Source organism: Choloepus didactylus, chromosome 14 (assembly GCF_015220235.1).
Source record: "Choloepus didactylus isolate mChoDid1 chromosome 14, mChoDid1.pri, whole genome shotgun sequence".
Lineage (NCBI taxonomy): Eukaryota > Metazoa > Chordata > Mammalia > Pilosa > Megalonychidae > Choloepus > Choloepus didactylus.
The window spans coordinates 67,025,711-67,041,077 of NC_051320.1; the positions used below are offsets into that span (position 1 = coordinate 67,025,711).

General features: G+C 32.3%; 1 pseudogene; it reads right to left on the reverse strand.

Moving 5' to 3' along the window:
- Positions 1–9,829: 9,829 nt before the first annotated feature.
- LOC119508686 lies at positions 9,830–10,316 on the reverse strand (annotated as a pseudogene).
- Positions 10,317–15,367: the final 5,051 nt, after the last annotated feature.

Sequence of the window (15,367 nt, forward strand, 5' to 3'; positions counted from 1 at the left end):
GTAAAAATATTTCTTAGATCATAGGTTAAAGAGAAAGAGCTGACTTTCACCTGTAGATCTTAGTTTGCTGATTCCTCTTAAAGATAAGATCAGTGATTGCCTGGTGTCCAGAGTGGGTGATAGATTAATTCCGATAGAAGCATGAGGAAATTTTCTCAGGAGAGGAAAATATTCTATATCTTGATTGTGTTGGTGATTAAATAATTGTATACATTTGTCAAAAACCACCCACCTGCATGCAAAATATATGAAGGTTTTATATATAAATTATACGTGAATGCATGTCATTTTAAAGAAACAAATTATTCCTTTATGTTGCATTATTTAATTTAAGGTGGTTTCAGAAGTTCAAAATGGTTTTCAGATTTTAATATAGCTAAAAAAATCAAAATTTAATAAAAACCTGCACATGCAAGTAATTTCAATAGTAGACCCCACATCTCCCACTATTATGTTAGGAAAATATCATATGGGTTTAATTCAGCATTTATTCAACTCCTTATGACACAAGGAATTATGCCTAAAGTAATGAAACAATAATTTTAAATATTCTCAGCCTAAAATGTATTACCACTACAACAGATGTCAGATAGCACATGCTTCTTCTATGGTCCTGTTTTGGAGATGATGAGGTGTCAATTCAGTTAATATGAATCTGCCAGCTATTAATAAAATTATAGCCAGTGTCTCACTCATTACTTTTAGAAAAGAGTATTTATTTGCAAACCTATAATTTAAAAAAAACAGTTTAAGTATTTAAAAAAATCTGGGCATATGTACATTCATAAATATAAACCACTGTTGGATAAAAGCCACTGTGTGATTTTAGACAATGAAAACTGAAATAAGGGTCTAAATTATATAAAAACATTGGGCTAGGTGAAAGGAAAAAGTAAGTGAGGCATTAGAATTCATGAGGCTTCCATATGGAAAAGGGTGGGTAGAAGATGGCAAAGTCAGAAACAAACACAGCATTAGAAAAATAAAAGGAGTAGAGACGTAATGGAGAGTGCCTAAGGAAAATGTCACTTTCAATTTGATTTCCTTGGAATGCGCAAGCTAAGTCTTATTGTCCTGCCAAAATTGTCATTCTTTATCTCCCCAAAATGTCCATGATTCCATCAATTTGTGATTTATATTAGCTAATAATCTAACACCCTAGAGTATAAAAGACTTTAGTATATTCATCAAACCCTAAATTCTTAGGGCTTAGAAGTTAGAAATGCTACTTGAAAAAAAGCAGTTTTATTTGGAAGATGTTCATCCCTTAAATTGTTTATCTTCATCTGCTCTGCATTGGATATTAATTTTAATGTGCTGCACCCTCCAAGGGCATATTAGATTTTAAAGAAATCCAAAAAGTTTTCAGGAAGGTTAGTCACTACAATAAATGGTAACTGTCTCAGTGTGATCAGTTACAGTTACTGGAGGCTTTGATGTAAACAAGATAGAGTTCAGTTTAGAGATACTTGGTAAAATGAATACAATGCCACATTTATCTACCTTCAAGAAATTAAACTTAAAGTGTATGAAAGTCATATTGTTATGGGAGTAATCTAGTATTGATTCTATTTTATTCAAACATATATACTTTCCAAATTTAGTGTTTTCTACTACAACTCCTCCTGCTGCTACTACTACTATTAGAGAAGCCTTAAGTCAATGCCTGTGAGAACCACCAAAGGGAGAGGGGAATGGTTAGGTAGTAAAACCTTACACTTGTAGGTCTTCAGTCTCTGAGGATGTGGATTAATGTATTTTTTAATATTTTCCTCACATATCAAAATGAAAACAGTACACAGCTTTGAGTGATCAACATGAATGTGACTATCAATTTTAGTACTTATTTGCATATGTGATTTTTTTTTTGCATTTAACCAGTTACTTAGTCCTTCTTAACTTCACATTCCTCATCCATAATCAGTGTATATTACCCTCATAAATTATGTGTGAGGATTAGAAGACATCACTATGCACCTGGATCACCAGAGGAGTTTAAAAACAAAACAAAACAAAATACCCATAGCTATTTATCCCATCTATCTATCCATCCATCCATCCATGAATCCATCCATCCACCCATCTACCTATCATTCTATATATATCTATATCTAGAGAAGCTGTGCCTTGTCTGAAATCCATAGAATCAGCATCTTGATGACATTGTTGGGCATCAGTATTCTTTTCAAAATCTTTCTAGATAATTCTGTTGTACTGAGAGGGTAAAGAACAACTATTTATAGTGTAAGGTTTGTCATAAAAATATTCTTAATTAATTTGAGCTTTCACTATGTATTTCCCCATTATTTCTTCCCAGATGGCCCCCAAACTGTTGGAAGTATTAAAATTTATAGAGATTTATCTGAACTGTTTAGTAAGTTTGACACTTTTGAGCAGAGCAGGATACATTCTCATAATGTAATTTCTACTTTCCTAATGTGTTCCTTAGTAACATGTCACGTGAGAACAAATTTTAATAATTCAAGAGACTGTTGTAAAATCATTTGTATAAACCATTAGCTGAGAGTCTGCTAATATTCTTAAGTCTTGGTCTTTTAATAATTAGGTAACAATTATTTGTAATTAGCATACTCAATTCGAATGCAGTTGCTTTTACTAAAATACTTTTACAAGATTTTAGATGGTTTGTAGGCCTTGAATTTTAAGGAATTTAAAGCTTTTACTCAGCAAATATTTTTCACTGGACAGTTTAACATAAACATATAATCTTATCTGTCAGAATAGATATTGTTTTGCTTTCCTTCTCTGTTCTCATTTTGTTCCATGAACAGACATTAGAATGTTAAAAAAAAAACAAACAAAAAAACTAAACATGATAATTTTGTTGAAAAATGTCCAACTGATATCAAAATATGTTTAAATTGATCTTTTGATTAACCACTTTAATAAATCTAGTAACGATAATAATCTAACTTGTCTTAAAAATGCAGCTCCATGTAACTCTTTCAATTAATGAGCTCAGCTGAACTTAGAATAATGACTTAAATATTCTATTTTCATGGAGTCAGTGATAATATCTAATGAAATCTGAATTAACTCTATTGTATATTTTAACATACAACTAATCTTCCGTTTCTGACACTTTTCATTTAACCTAATTGCTCATTCCCTGTTAAATAATTACCAATCATATTTCACTTTTTAAATCATTACATACTCATTTCTAAATTTCTAAAGCAGAGACCACATGGAGAGTGACCTAGAGAAGCAGTAGCAGGCCTCGCTTGGGGGGAAGGTCAGAGGCATGAGAGCCAAAGACTTGAAAATTTAAAGTATTTAAAAATAGAATGTGGCAATTAAAATAATTATAAAATAATGGAGAAATTCTTTGTATTGTTTTGAGAAATAAAAATATATTAATTTCAGCATCCTTATTCAGAATTTTGAGCACTAAGAAATAAAAAACATATCATTAGAACACTTCCATATTCTGAGAACATCAGATACTATAGTCAATTAAAATTTTAATTTTAATGTGAGTATTGGTTAATGTAGTAAAACGTTTTTGTTTCACTATCAGTATATGCAGAGATGTTTATGAAATATTTATGTATATATACTTGAATATAAATATATATGCACATAATTTATAATGCTCATTGGATGTTCCATAATATATTTTGTAGCTATAGTGTAGTGGTTTTTATTACTTCATAAATGTAGTTTTTATTACTGTTAGCAGAAATTTACTCCTTATACAGGCATATCTGAAAATATAATGGGAGCAAATATAAATTTCAAATCATTTGCCTTAACACTAGTTTTCACGAAACAATCTAGAGCAAGATTACTCTCTATATTAATGAATACTAGTATTCATAACCAATATTGTAAAAAATTATAACAAAATGTATTAAGTACTCCCAGTGATTGGAGAAGAATATCACATTTCTGCAAATATGATAACAATTCAAATGCTGGTGTTTCGTCGACCACAGATAAATATAAATATTATTTACATTACTAGAAGACAGATGAAAAATTGTGTAAGAATTAGTTGTAGTTCTTATTAATTAGGCATTGATTCTACAAATTACTGAGATGTTTATGCAGTTTTACTAGTTACAAGAGATAATGCCATTGAGATTGGATTACCTACAAATTGTTCCCTGAATGTAAAAGTCCTTCTTATCATACCTGCATCTCCTTTAAAATAATCCATTTTATTGTATAACTCCTTTCCAACAACCTCTATTTTTATGTAACAATTTCAGATAGGACATTTAATCTATTCTATGACAGAAATTTGAACTCAACAAATGAATCCTAGCACATTATTTTTTAGTTTACTATAATATGAATTAGGACAGTTAAAATATTAGTAATACAAAAGGTTTTAATTTGTATGTTTTAGAAGTGGTAATAACTTTTGAGACCCCAGCCTGTATAACTGTCATGGAGAAAATTGAGGTTAAAATTAAAAAACAAACAACAAAGAAAACCAAACTAACATTCTCCAGAAGTAGTTTAACTACAGATCCAGTTTATAGCATCTGTCATTTTAACAGACCCCTTTGACAAAATTTTGGGAAAATGAAAAACAAAGAAAAACTCAGCAAAATAAACATTATTCAATTTTTAAAACTACCTTATAATAGCATACTTTCATCCTTAGAATACCATACCACATTTTTGTTTTTACTATAGCAATGCAAATTTGAATCTAGATTTTTTCAGCTTGAGATTAAAGATTTTTCCGAATTGCTTTAGTCATCAATAACTAGTTCAGCATCATCACATCAATGTGCTATTGTCAGAAATCTTATTCTTGATTTTAATGCATTATGTGCCATTATTTACTGTCAATAAACACAGGGAAGGCTGTTAAGATTATGTCTGTATTTTCTATTTCAGTTTTGTCTATATCTATAGCTGTATCTCTTTGTCTATCTACCTACCTATCTATCATCTATTCTTAATTGAATTATAAATCCCTGAAAAACATCTGAAAACTTTTGAAGGATGGACATTTGTTCTCTTCACTGTACATTTTCTGGCCGCATCCATCTTCCCAAGCTTCAGATGTTTTATTATTTATTCAAAAAGCTTGGATAAATTGTCTCATATCCAGGCAATGCCCAGTTCCAATTTATTATCTGTTGTGTTCTGATCATAATTGTCCTTACTGGCTGATTTTAAGAAGAATCTCTGTTTCAGGATTATTAAAATGGTTAGAAGCCAATCAATTTTTTTTAAATACAGGGATGTTTAGTTGCTTTTCTGAGTCAATGCAAGGTTGGTAAGATGGTATGATTAAGAAGGAGAGTGGAGGAGCAAATTTCCCTCTCTTGAGTGAAGAATGTGTGGTTCCAAGAAAAATATGAAAATTGGTATAAATAATATTACTTTACTTTTATATTATACCTTGATTTCTAAGAATGGCTTGACATCTTATAACCTCAAAAGAGTCCACAAAAATAAACTGTGAATTGCAGACTTGTTCATTTCTCACAGTCAGAAATTTTGATATTAAAGAGAACTAATGATTTTCTTAAAGTCATGTAGCTACTCCTGTTTCAAAACTGCAGTTAGTATTACTTAGATTAGATTACTAGCTCAAGGATTTTTTCCCATTAGATCAGGTAATATATAATGCCAATACCAGTATCTACTAAAGGGATTTGCTAATTATATTTAGCATCTAAGAAGTGCCATACAATTAGGAAAATAGAAATTAGTTGTGTCTATGTCCCATAATATCTACTGATAACATAAATACCAACTATCTGAAGTGATGCTTATCCCCACCATTTAGAAATTTACCTTTCGTAGGTATCTCTAGGATTGTCAAAAGGAATACAAGAACATTTTTGAAAATAAATAACAGTTTGAATAAATAGAGATCAATAGTAAGAGGTTGATTTTCCAGCCAGATATGTTATATATTGAAATCACTGCACATACAGCTTGGATTTAGGTATTTTATATACTATTATGCTACAGGTCTTTATGATATTATTAAATATTTTTCAAAAATTTGTTTTAATGGATGGATAATTTTTTATCCTAGTAATTCATTTAATTGTATTTAACCATTCTCCTTGTCTTGAACATTTAATTCTTTCCATTACTTCTCACTTTTAGTAATTAATCTTTAAATACATCAAGACTTTTTCTGTCTGTTGTTTGTGAGTATGTTGCTCATCCATTAATGGAGATGAATATATCCAAAGCTTAAGGTTGATGGCATTAATAAAGTTATCAATGACAGATTCGGTATTTTCAGCCCATCTTATTCATTTTGGTGCTGGTTATTTAATATTTCTCATATCTCAGCCATAAAATAATTTGGATGAGCATACTTCTTGATTCTGTTTGTGGTACTATCATAACCAAAAATCTAGTTTCACTTAAGAATGTCTTGGATGAAGCAGTGAAATTATGAATTTTATTTGAAATCTATCCTGGAATACATGCATTTTAATATATTATGTGAAAAATAAGAAGTAGACATAAAACACTTCTGCTGAAGTATGGTGGCTGTCTCAGGGAAAAGCACTGGTATAACTTTGGATTCACAATCTGAACTAGCTACTAATTTTTTAGACAACAATTTTTACTTGAAAGAATAATTAACAGACAAAACACAGTTACTCAAAAGTGAATATTTGGTAGAATTTTTTTAAAATAAACAAACATCTATCACTTCAAGGAAAAAAAATCAAGTTTTCAAGTAAAAATTAGAATTTTGGAAAATTTGTATCCACCGTTGTAAGTTTGACTGCTCCTAAACATTTAAAATTTTCTCTGAGATTGGTGGTGATATTAATGAATGTGATTTTTAAAACTATAAAACACAATTTTTCAATGTTTGCAAGAGCTGCACAACTTAGTGAAAAAATATTTTCTAAATGACCAATGCAGGATGTTAAAAAGTATGCATGGGGTAAAATACTGCAAATCAGACTCATTGATTTTAATTTAACAGGCTTAAAAAATGAATTTATACATTTTCAGATTCCTCATTGTAAATAAACTTTAATAAATCACCCTTTGTTGAATTTTAGTGTAATATTACCTGGAAAACTATTGTAATTTTCCTCCTTTTCCAACTGCATAGCTATGTGAGGTCAGATTATTATCAAATACTGCAACCTAAACAACATATCCAACAGATAGAATGCAGAAGCAGATATGTTAATCCAGCTGCTTTCTATTAAGCCAAGTAGTGAAGAGTTTTGCAAAAATGTAAATTAGTGCTGTTACTCTCCATTTTTTTGTTTTGAAAAATATAATTATTTTCATAAAATATGGTATTTCTGCTTACATGTAATAAGTTTGTTTTAAAAAACAATTATTTTCATAAAATATGGTATTTCTGCTTACATATAATAAGTACATTTAAAGTGAATTAATAAATAATGGCTTTTAAAATTCTCATTTTAAATTTTTGATACAATACTATTGATGGAAGTAATCCATATTAGAAGATTTTTTGATTCCTTCAAGAATGTTTAAGAGATTAAAAGGGTCCCAGCACCAAAATGTTTGAGAATAGCTATACTAAAATATTGTTTTTATTATTTTGTACAGTGTTATCTATTATATCAATTAAGAATGAGAAAAACAAAAGATTTTACTTTCCTTTATTCCTTTTGGAACAGTCCTTTTTTTATGCAGATACAAGTTCCTGACCTGTATCCTTTTTCTTCTCTCTGAAGAACTTTTTTTTTTTTAAGTTATCTTGCAAGACAGTTCTACCAGTGGCAACTTTCTTCAATTTTTGTTTGCCTGAGAAAGTCTTCATTTTTCCTTCACTTTTGAAGGAAATTATTACTAAATACAGAATTGTAGGTTGGTGGTTTTTCCTTTTAACAGCTTAAATACTTTATTTCTACTCTCTTCTTGCCTGTGTAGTTTCTGAAAGGAAGTCAAAGGTAAGTCTTATCCTTGTTCTTCTGTGGGTAAGTGCTTTCTTCCTCTGACGTCTTTCATATTTTTCTCTTTGTCTTTGACTTTATGCAGATTGAATATGATATGCTCAGGTGTAGACTTTTTGTTATTTATCCTGGTTGGTGTTCCCTGAGCTTTCTGTATCTGTGTTTTGGTGTCTATCACTAATTTTGTAAAATTTTTAGCCCTTATTACCTTAAATATTTTTTCAGCTTTGTTCTCTCTACTACTTCATTATGCATACATTATACCTTTGGTAATTATCCACAGTTCTTGGATATTCTGTTCCTTTTTTTTTTCATTCTTCCATCACTTTGCATTTCAGTTTGGAAGATTTCCATGGGCATATCTTCAATCTCATGGATTCCACCAAAATGGAGATTCTCACACCACAGTCCGACATCATACATAAATCAAAAACAAAAGGGAAAATTGTCTGAAAGGGGTTATTCTAATATCAAAAACAAGATTCAGGCTTTTACTTGGGGTCAAGCATGTGTGTGAGGTTTATGATATATTTGTGTTTGTGTGGCAGGAGATATTTATACGAGTTCCAAAATGGAAGGTAAACAAGTAAGCATTAAAGGAAAGATGGAGATAGATGTCTGTAGGAACAGACTCAACCCTAGAACTTGGCACAATCTCGGTTATAAAGTGATACGTAACTACCAGAAAGGACTCACTCTTATGAGTGGGGTTGTGGAATTAAAAATAACAGTCCATAGGAAGCCATAATAAACTGTTTCCTCTTTTTCTCTCTATTTACTCTATTTTATTCTCAACAAATCAGTAAAACTTTCTTAAAATGAGGGCTTATTCTTGGTAAAATCAGTTAAAGAACCTCCTCTGGTTCATTCTTGGGGAGAAATGCTGCAGTGAGAAATACTAGCTTCCTTTCAAGTATTCAATTATGTGATTGTTAAGTCATAGTTTGGCACATTACTTTAGTGATGTGTTGATAAATCAATATAATTTTTGCTAACCTGTGATTTTTACATAATATTTTTACACATTTATATATATAATCCTAATATACAAAATGTTTACTAGATTATTTGTCAGAATGGGTTGTTTCAAAGATTGCATCTGACAATATTATTGGCTTCATAACTTATTAGTTACTGTCTTAAATTATTTAAATTTTTCTTTGGATAAATATCAAATATAAATATTTAAACCATTAAATCTATAAGATGTTTTTTTTTTTTAAGTCAGTTCTGAGTTTCTTTTTTTAAATATTGATATATTGATTACTATTTAACTGGTTTAATGAGAGATTAATTTTAGGGAGAAAATGTACTCATAAAATTATATCCCAGAATCAATATAACTCTATCTAGTAAATAAAAAATATTATCTATCACAAAAATATATATGTAATAGATTGACAAATCTAAAGAATAGAGTCCAAAAAATAGGAAATGATAGACTAGAGAGTAATAGGATTCTAGACCAAAATACATTAATGGATAGAGGGTACCTCTACTATGCAAAATAAACCGAGATTGTGTTTCTCAATTTATCCATTCTAAATCATAGCAGGTTTCTAATGGATTTTATCAAAGATTATAGAATGAATTATGAAGAATATTGAATCAAAGATATGCAAACTAATTTTGACAACTGTGAGAGGTGACCTTTGCATGAAGATGCAGTTCTCTGATAATCCGTATCTTTTATGATTCAAGTCCTTGTATGTTAGCACTGTAAGAACATTAAAACCCCAGGCCTTGGCATTTAGGACTTTTTTTTTTTTTTCCCCTGCAAAAAGCTTAATTGTTTACACTTGGTTCATGGCTTTTTAGAGGGCTGCAGGATGGCTGGTAAAAAGATGCCTCCTGGGGTTCAGGCAGAAGCCTGGATGCCAGGGAAATGCTGAGGGACCCACCAAAGTACTCTGGGCTCCGGGGGGCGCCTAGTCGTGCTTGCGGGTGAGCCTTTCCCAGAGCTCGTCGCTCAACCCGGTCTGCAGGCCAGCCAGCCTGTGAAGTTTGGTCAGGTCGTTGCTCATCTTCTTCATGAGTTTCACCTCCTCGTTTAGGAAATGCTTCTCCCGGAAGTCACAGAGATGGGGGCCAGTGTTGGCAGAACTCAGATCACGCAGATCGAAAAGAACCTGGTTCAGGCTCTTCTCCAGGATTGTGGCAGCTTCCAGGTTGGAACTCTTCTGCAGTCTGGAAGAGAGCGTGGCACTGGTTTTGCATCTTCAAGAGATTCTTGGTGCCCTCGTGTTATTCCCCCGCCAACTGGGAAGAAGTGGTCCACACCCTTCGGGGCCAAGCATCACAGTGGAAATAGAAGCCCAGAGAGAGGTAGGTGTATGGGGCTTACAGATGAAGGTTGACTAAGCGATTAACAGACGCCTCCACTTCGGCATATTTCTGAGGGATCTGGGAGCTCATGGTTGGTTCACAAGGAGGAGCTAACTACATAAAACAGAGATAGGCTATCCTGAAGATAGGGGATAGCCGAAAAGATGATCCCCAATGTGGCAACCGGAGAGGCAGTTGGAGGGTGGTCAAGGCTGGAGAGGTGGGGGGATGGGATAGTACCAGTCTGTTCATTGGAACACTGTAGAAGCAAGAGACAGATCCCCGGGACTGTGGTATGCTGGCCATAGGGCTTATTTTGAGGCAATATTCTCCACTGTCCAAACCCTTCCCCAGTCCTCCCTGAAGCCCTCTGTGCTAATTTGGCTTTGGTTCCCTCTTTTGATACCTGGGGATTTCCTTCACTTTCTTGACAGCAACCCCATTCACTTATATGTAAGTTTCCATACAAAGCTTAAAAATACTTAAGCCGATACATAAAACCATAAAACTGTAATGTTTTACCCAAGTTTTCTGCCTTTTTTTTTTTTTTAGTGAAGATGTTCAACTTTGTTCAAGTTGGTTATAATAAAAACTGAAAGATTCTAATTTATTTCTAATCTTTGTTGTCAGGTGTAGAATACTTTTGTGAAATAAATTGAGCACAGAAATAGTTTTATGAGCTCATGAGATAGCTTGATAATACAACATAAAAAAATTCTGCTCTATTTCTGTTTTTATAATTGAGAATAGGTATATAATAGGAGTAAAATATCTTTCAAAAGACCCCCTGAAAAAGTTAAATGAATTGTAATGCTTATATTGAGGTAAAACATCAAAAGATCCTCTGAAAAATTAAAGCTAAACTATAATGTTTATCTTGTTTCTATTTCACCATAATATACTTTCTGCGTAATCTTCAAATTAATTTCTGAAATTCATATTCATACATTTGGAAGTACAGAAACAAATCTTAGTTTTCAGAGAGGAAACTAATTTAAAATTAGCTATTGGAGTAAATAAGAAAATTAAAATTGTTTACCTCCATGTTTATTAAATAATATAAGACTAACTCTCCTTATTACTAGAAAATGTGAAATAGAGAAATAAAACATAAGTAGTGTAAATAATTGGAAAAGCAAACATTATGCAGTGTTGCTAATTGTTCTTGGTTAAAACGTTGCTAAATCTCTCCCTGGGACTTTCTTGGGTTGGACTTCTTACTGGGAGGTCACTTATGTTGGATTGAAAAAGCTCCAGGGTGAACATATTTTGATATAGTCAATGGGTTTTGCATATTTAATTGCTTATTGGCTTCTTGTTGAACACCTCTTTCTTAGAGGGTCTTTCGGTCATCTTCAAATGAATTCTAGAAATGAAACACATAAAGAAAAATCTCCATCATGTAAAAAATATAGCTCTCCTTTGATTAGGAAGGACAAATACAATACATTTGGCTCAATCTCATCTGTCTGTTTAGAATTACTTTTATTTAAAAAAAATAACTACAGGAAAGAGAAAAAATGTGTAAAAGGAGGTTGAAGAATTTTTATATTACCTCAGCTAAAAAAAAATTCATATCATCCCCTAGATAATTTTGTTTGTTTCTTAACATGCCCAATTGATGATACTTCATAATTTTTCCTGGTGTCGGAGTTAAAACCTATGAGGCAGAAAATTATTCATTGCCTAATTTGGGGACAAAATCTGACTTTTGCCCCAAGAAATTGGAATATTCTTGTGGATGTATTTGTTTTGCTACACTGAAGACACACACACACACACACACACACACACACACAGCAGAAATAAATCTAAGGTACAATTAAGTGTTTTATTACAAAATCTCCATTTTGAATTAGATGAAACCTTATGACTCATTCATCACTGAAACTAATTCACATGATGGTCCATTACAAATTACAGGTTCCGAAATCAGCATATTTTGACATGTGAAAATAGGTCATAATGAATAATAAAGTATATTTCCTTTATATATAGGGAATCTATTTGGTTATCAAAAGTAAAGTATTGTTTGAGATCTGGATTTTCTTTATAGTTATTGTTCTAGTTTGCTAATGCTGCCATTATGCAAAAACACCAGAAATGGATTGGCTTTTATAGAGGGGGTTTATTTGGTTACATGGTTACAGTCTTAAGGCCATAAAGTATCCATGGTAAGGCATCAACAATTGGGTACCTTCATTGGAAGATGGCCAGTGTTATCTGGAAAACCTCTGTTAGCTGGGAAGGCACATGGCTGGTGTCTGCTTGTTCCCAGGTTGCTTTTCAAAATGGCATTCTCCAAAATGTCTCTGGGCTTAGTTTCTCTGGGAAAACTCTGGGCTAGTATCTCCAAAGCATCAGCAAATGTCAGCTTTCAATGGCCATCTCCAAAATGTCTCTCTAAGCTACAGTGTCCCTCAAAGTGTCCCTCTTGGCTGTAGCAAGCTTGCTTTTTCTGTCTGAGCTTATATAGTGCTCTAGTAAACTAATCAAGGCCCATGCTGAATGGGTGGGGCCACACCTCCATGGAAATTATCTAATCAGAGGTATCACCTACAGTTGGGTGGGTTGCATCTCAATGGAAACACTCAAAGAATTAAAATCTAAAAGAACACTAATACATCTGCCCACACAAGATTGCATCAAAGAGTAGCATTTTGGGGGACATAATACATTGGAACTGGCACAGGGTTTATCACCACCTGTAAACAAATACGGCAAGATTTAGGATGTCAGCTTTTTAAATAAATGCAATTTATACTGTATTTTTAAAATGTGATATACTTTGAAAAATTAATTTATTGGCTTGTATGTTCTAATATGTTTTACTTGAGAAATAGCAATTGTTCTATTTATTCAACAAATATATATTGAGCACCTACTATAAATAGCAATTGTTCTGTTTATTCAACAAATATATATTGAGCACCTAATATATATATTTTATATCTCTCTCAAGCAAATCAGACAAAAATCCCTGCTTGTATTCAAGTGGAGTGGGTGGGTACTAATCAATATTAATTTAAAAATTCTATGGAGTATTAGAAGGCAATGAATGTTAAGAGAAAAATAAAGGGAAAGGAATAGAAAATGTGGAGATAGAATTATAATTTTAAATAATATGTTCAGCGAAGGATGTATGTGACAAAGACCATGAAAATATCTGGGAGAAATGTGTTAAAAACAGAAGAAATAGGTTAGAAGGCCCTGAGTTAAAGCAAGCCAATGTGGTGGCATTTGTGTCAGTGGGAAGGAATTGCAATTATCATACAGAGATGGAAAAGGAGATGGAAAAGGATGTAGAACCTCTGTAACTTATACATCAGGTCAGGGCTTTGACTTTTACTCTAGAAGAAATAGGAAATCATTGCCACAAGTTAAGTGATGACATGAACTGCCTCTTAAAAAAAAATTAACAAGTTCACTCCGGCTGCTTTACTAGAGCAGCCTTGGAAGAAGCAAGGGCCTCCTTTAGTAGGTGACAGTAAGAAGTGGGCAGATGCAGGATAAATTTGGAGGGTAGGAACAGTAAACAGGATTTTCCAAAGAAATGAATATGGAATATAAGAAAAATTTGTGGGAAAAGATGACTCCAAGTTTAGGGGACTGAGCAAATAGAAGGATTAAACTGAAGTTGAATGAGCTGAAAAATGCCATATGTTCAGTGAGGGTGGCTAAGAGGGGGTGGCAGTTTAAAAGTTCTGTTAATAACACATCAAGTTTGACGTAATTATTAGACTTAAAAGTGGAGATGTGAGTAATGGAATAAAGGATATTTGATATGGGAAATATATTTACGAATGGACTGAAGATTTGTTTTAAGGAGCTCTTAGTTAATAGGTCATATTTTAAGCCAGGATTCCAGGTAAATAAGTTCATGAGAATAGCCGTCACAGAGACAAGACTCAGACCCAGGGTTCCTGAAGTATCTGCTTCCCTGCTGTTGGCACATGTGTGGGGTCAACCCCTCTTTCTAGAGAAGATGAGGTGAGAAGGGATAAGGGAATCAGAACAGGAAATCAATTCCTCCAGTAAAATTAACAGGTTAGGAGTGTGCACAGGATCCATTCAGAGCCAAATAAATGCAGTGGTACTTTTGTAGGGCTTTCTGGGAAAGATATTCTCATTTTTTTTTTTCCCCAGCTGGGCTTAAATGTGAAAGTATTTCTGGACTGGAGATACGAATGCAATCTTGGTATGCTAAGAGAAAAACCTATTTGAAATAAAGCCAACCAGGAGACAGAACCAAAGAATGGAAAAAGAAAAACTTGGTCTTTGTAGTATCACTTGAGAAAATTAATCAAACTCTTCCCCAAGTTATTACTGTCCCTTAACTTTTAACTGGATACAACAACAAATTTGTTTTATTTATTGTCAATTCAACATACAATCAATTCAATATACTTGTTTTAACTTAGGTTAAGCTTGATATTATGTCACTTCCAACATTACTAGTCATAGTTCCTGGGTTTGTGGGTGATTATTTTAACTACTATAAATTCATTTCTCTGCAATAACTAAGAGGTTAAAACATGCATCTGAGGTTCTTGTTACCTAAATTGTATTTGGAAAAAGAAGAACAGGGTATATGTAAGTAAATGGAAGGAAATTGAAAAAAAGGGCCATTTAAAAGTATTTTCCCACATGGAGTAATTTGGAAAAAACTATATATCAAGTATATTTCAACAGTCTTGCATTTTTAGTTTCAAGTTAGTGTATTGTAAAACAGCTTTCGGTACTATTCTGGTGTTTATAGATAAGCTATGATTCGCCTTTATGCCATATAGATTTTGAATTATTTATTGTAGTACAAAATATATTTTATCGTCTTTATATAGCCTAATATCTACAGCATTTTTATCTTTTAAATTTCAGATTACTTTTTTCCCCCTCAGTTACTAAAAAATTAAAAAGAAAGTTGCATTCAGTTTGTTTAACATTGATCTGAAGGTTATAGGAACTGCCTAAATGAAAGTGGTAACATAAATATTTCATTAGTTTTCAGAGGCTAAGGTTCACAGATTTTGAATTCGAATATGTCCTGTGTAGTTCATCTACACTAATCTCTTCATTTTTGTTTATTAGAATATTAGGTTGAAAGATGTTCTATGGCTTGACCAAAGTCATAGAGCTGAAAA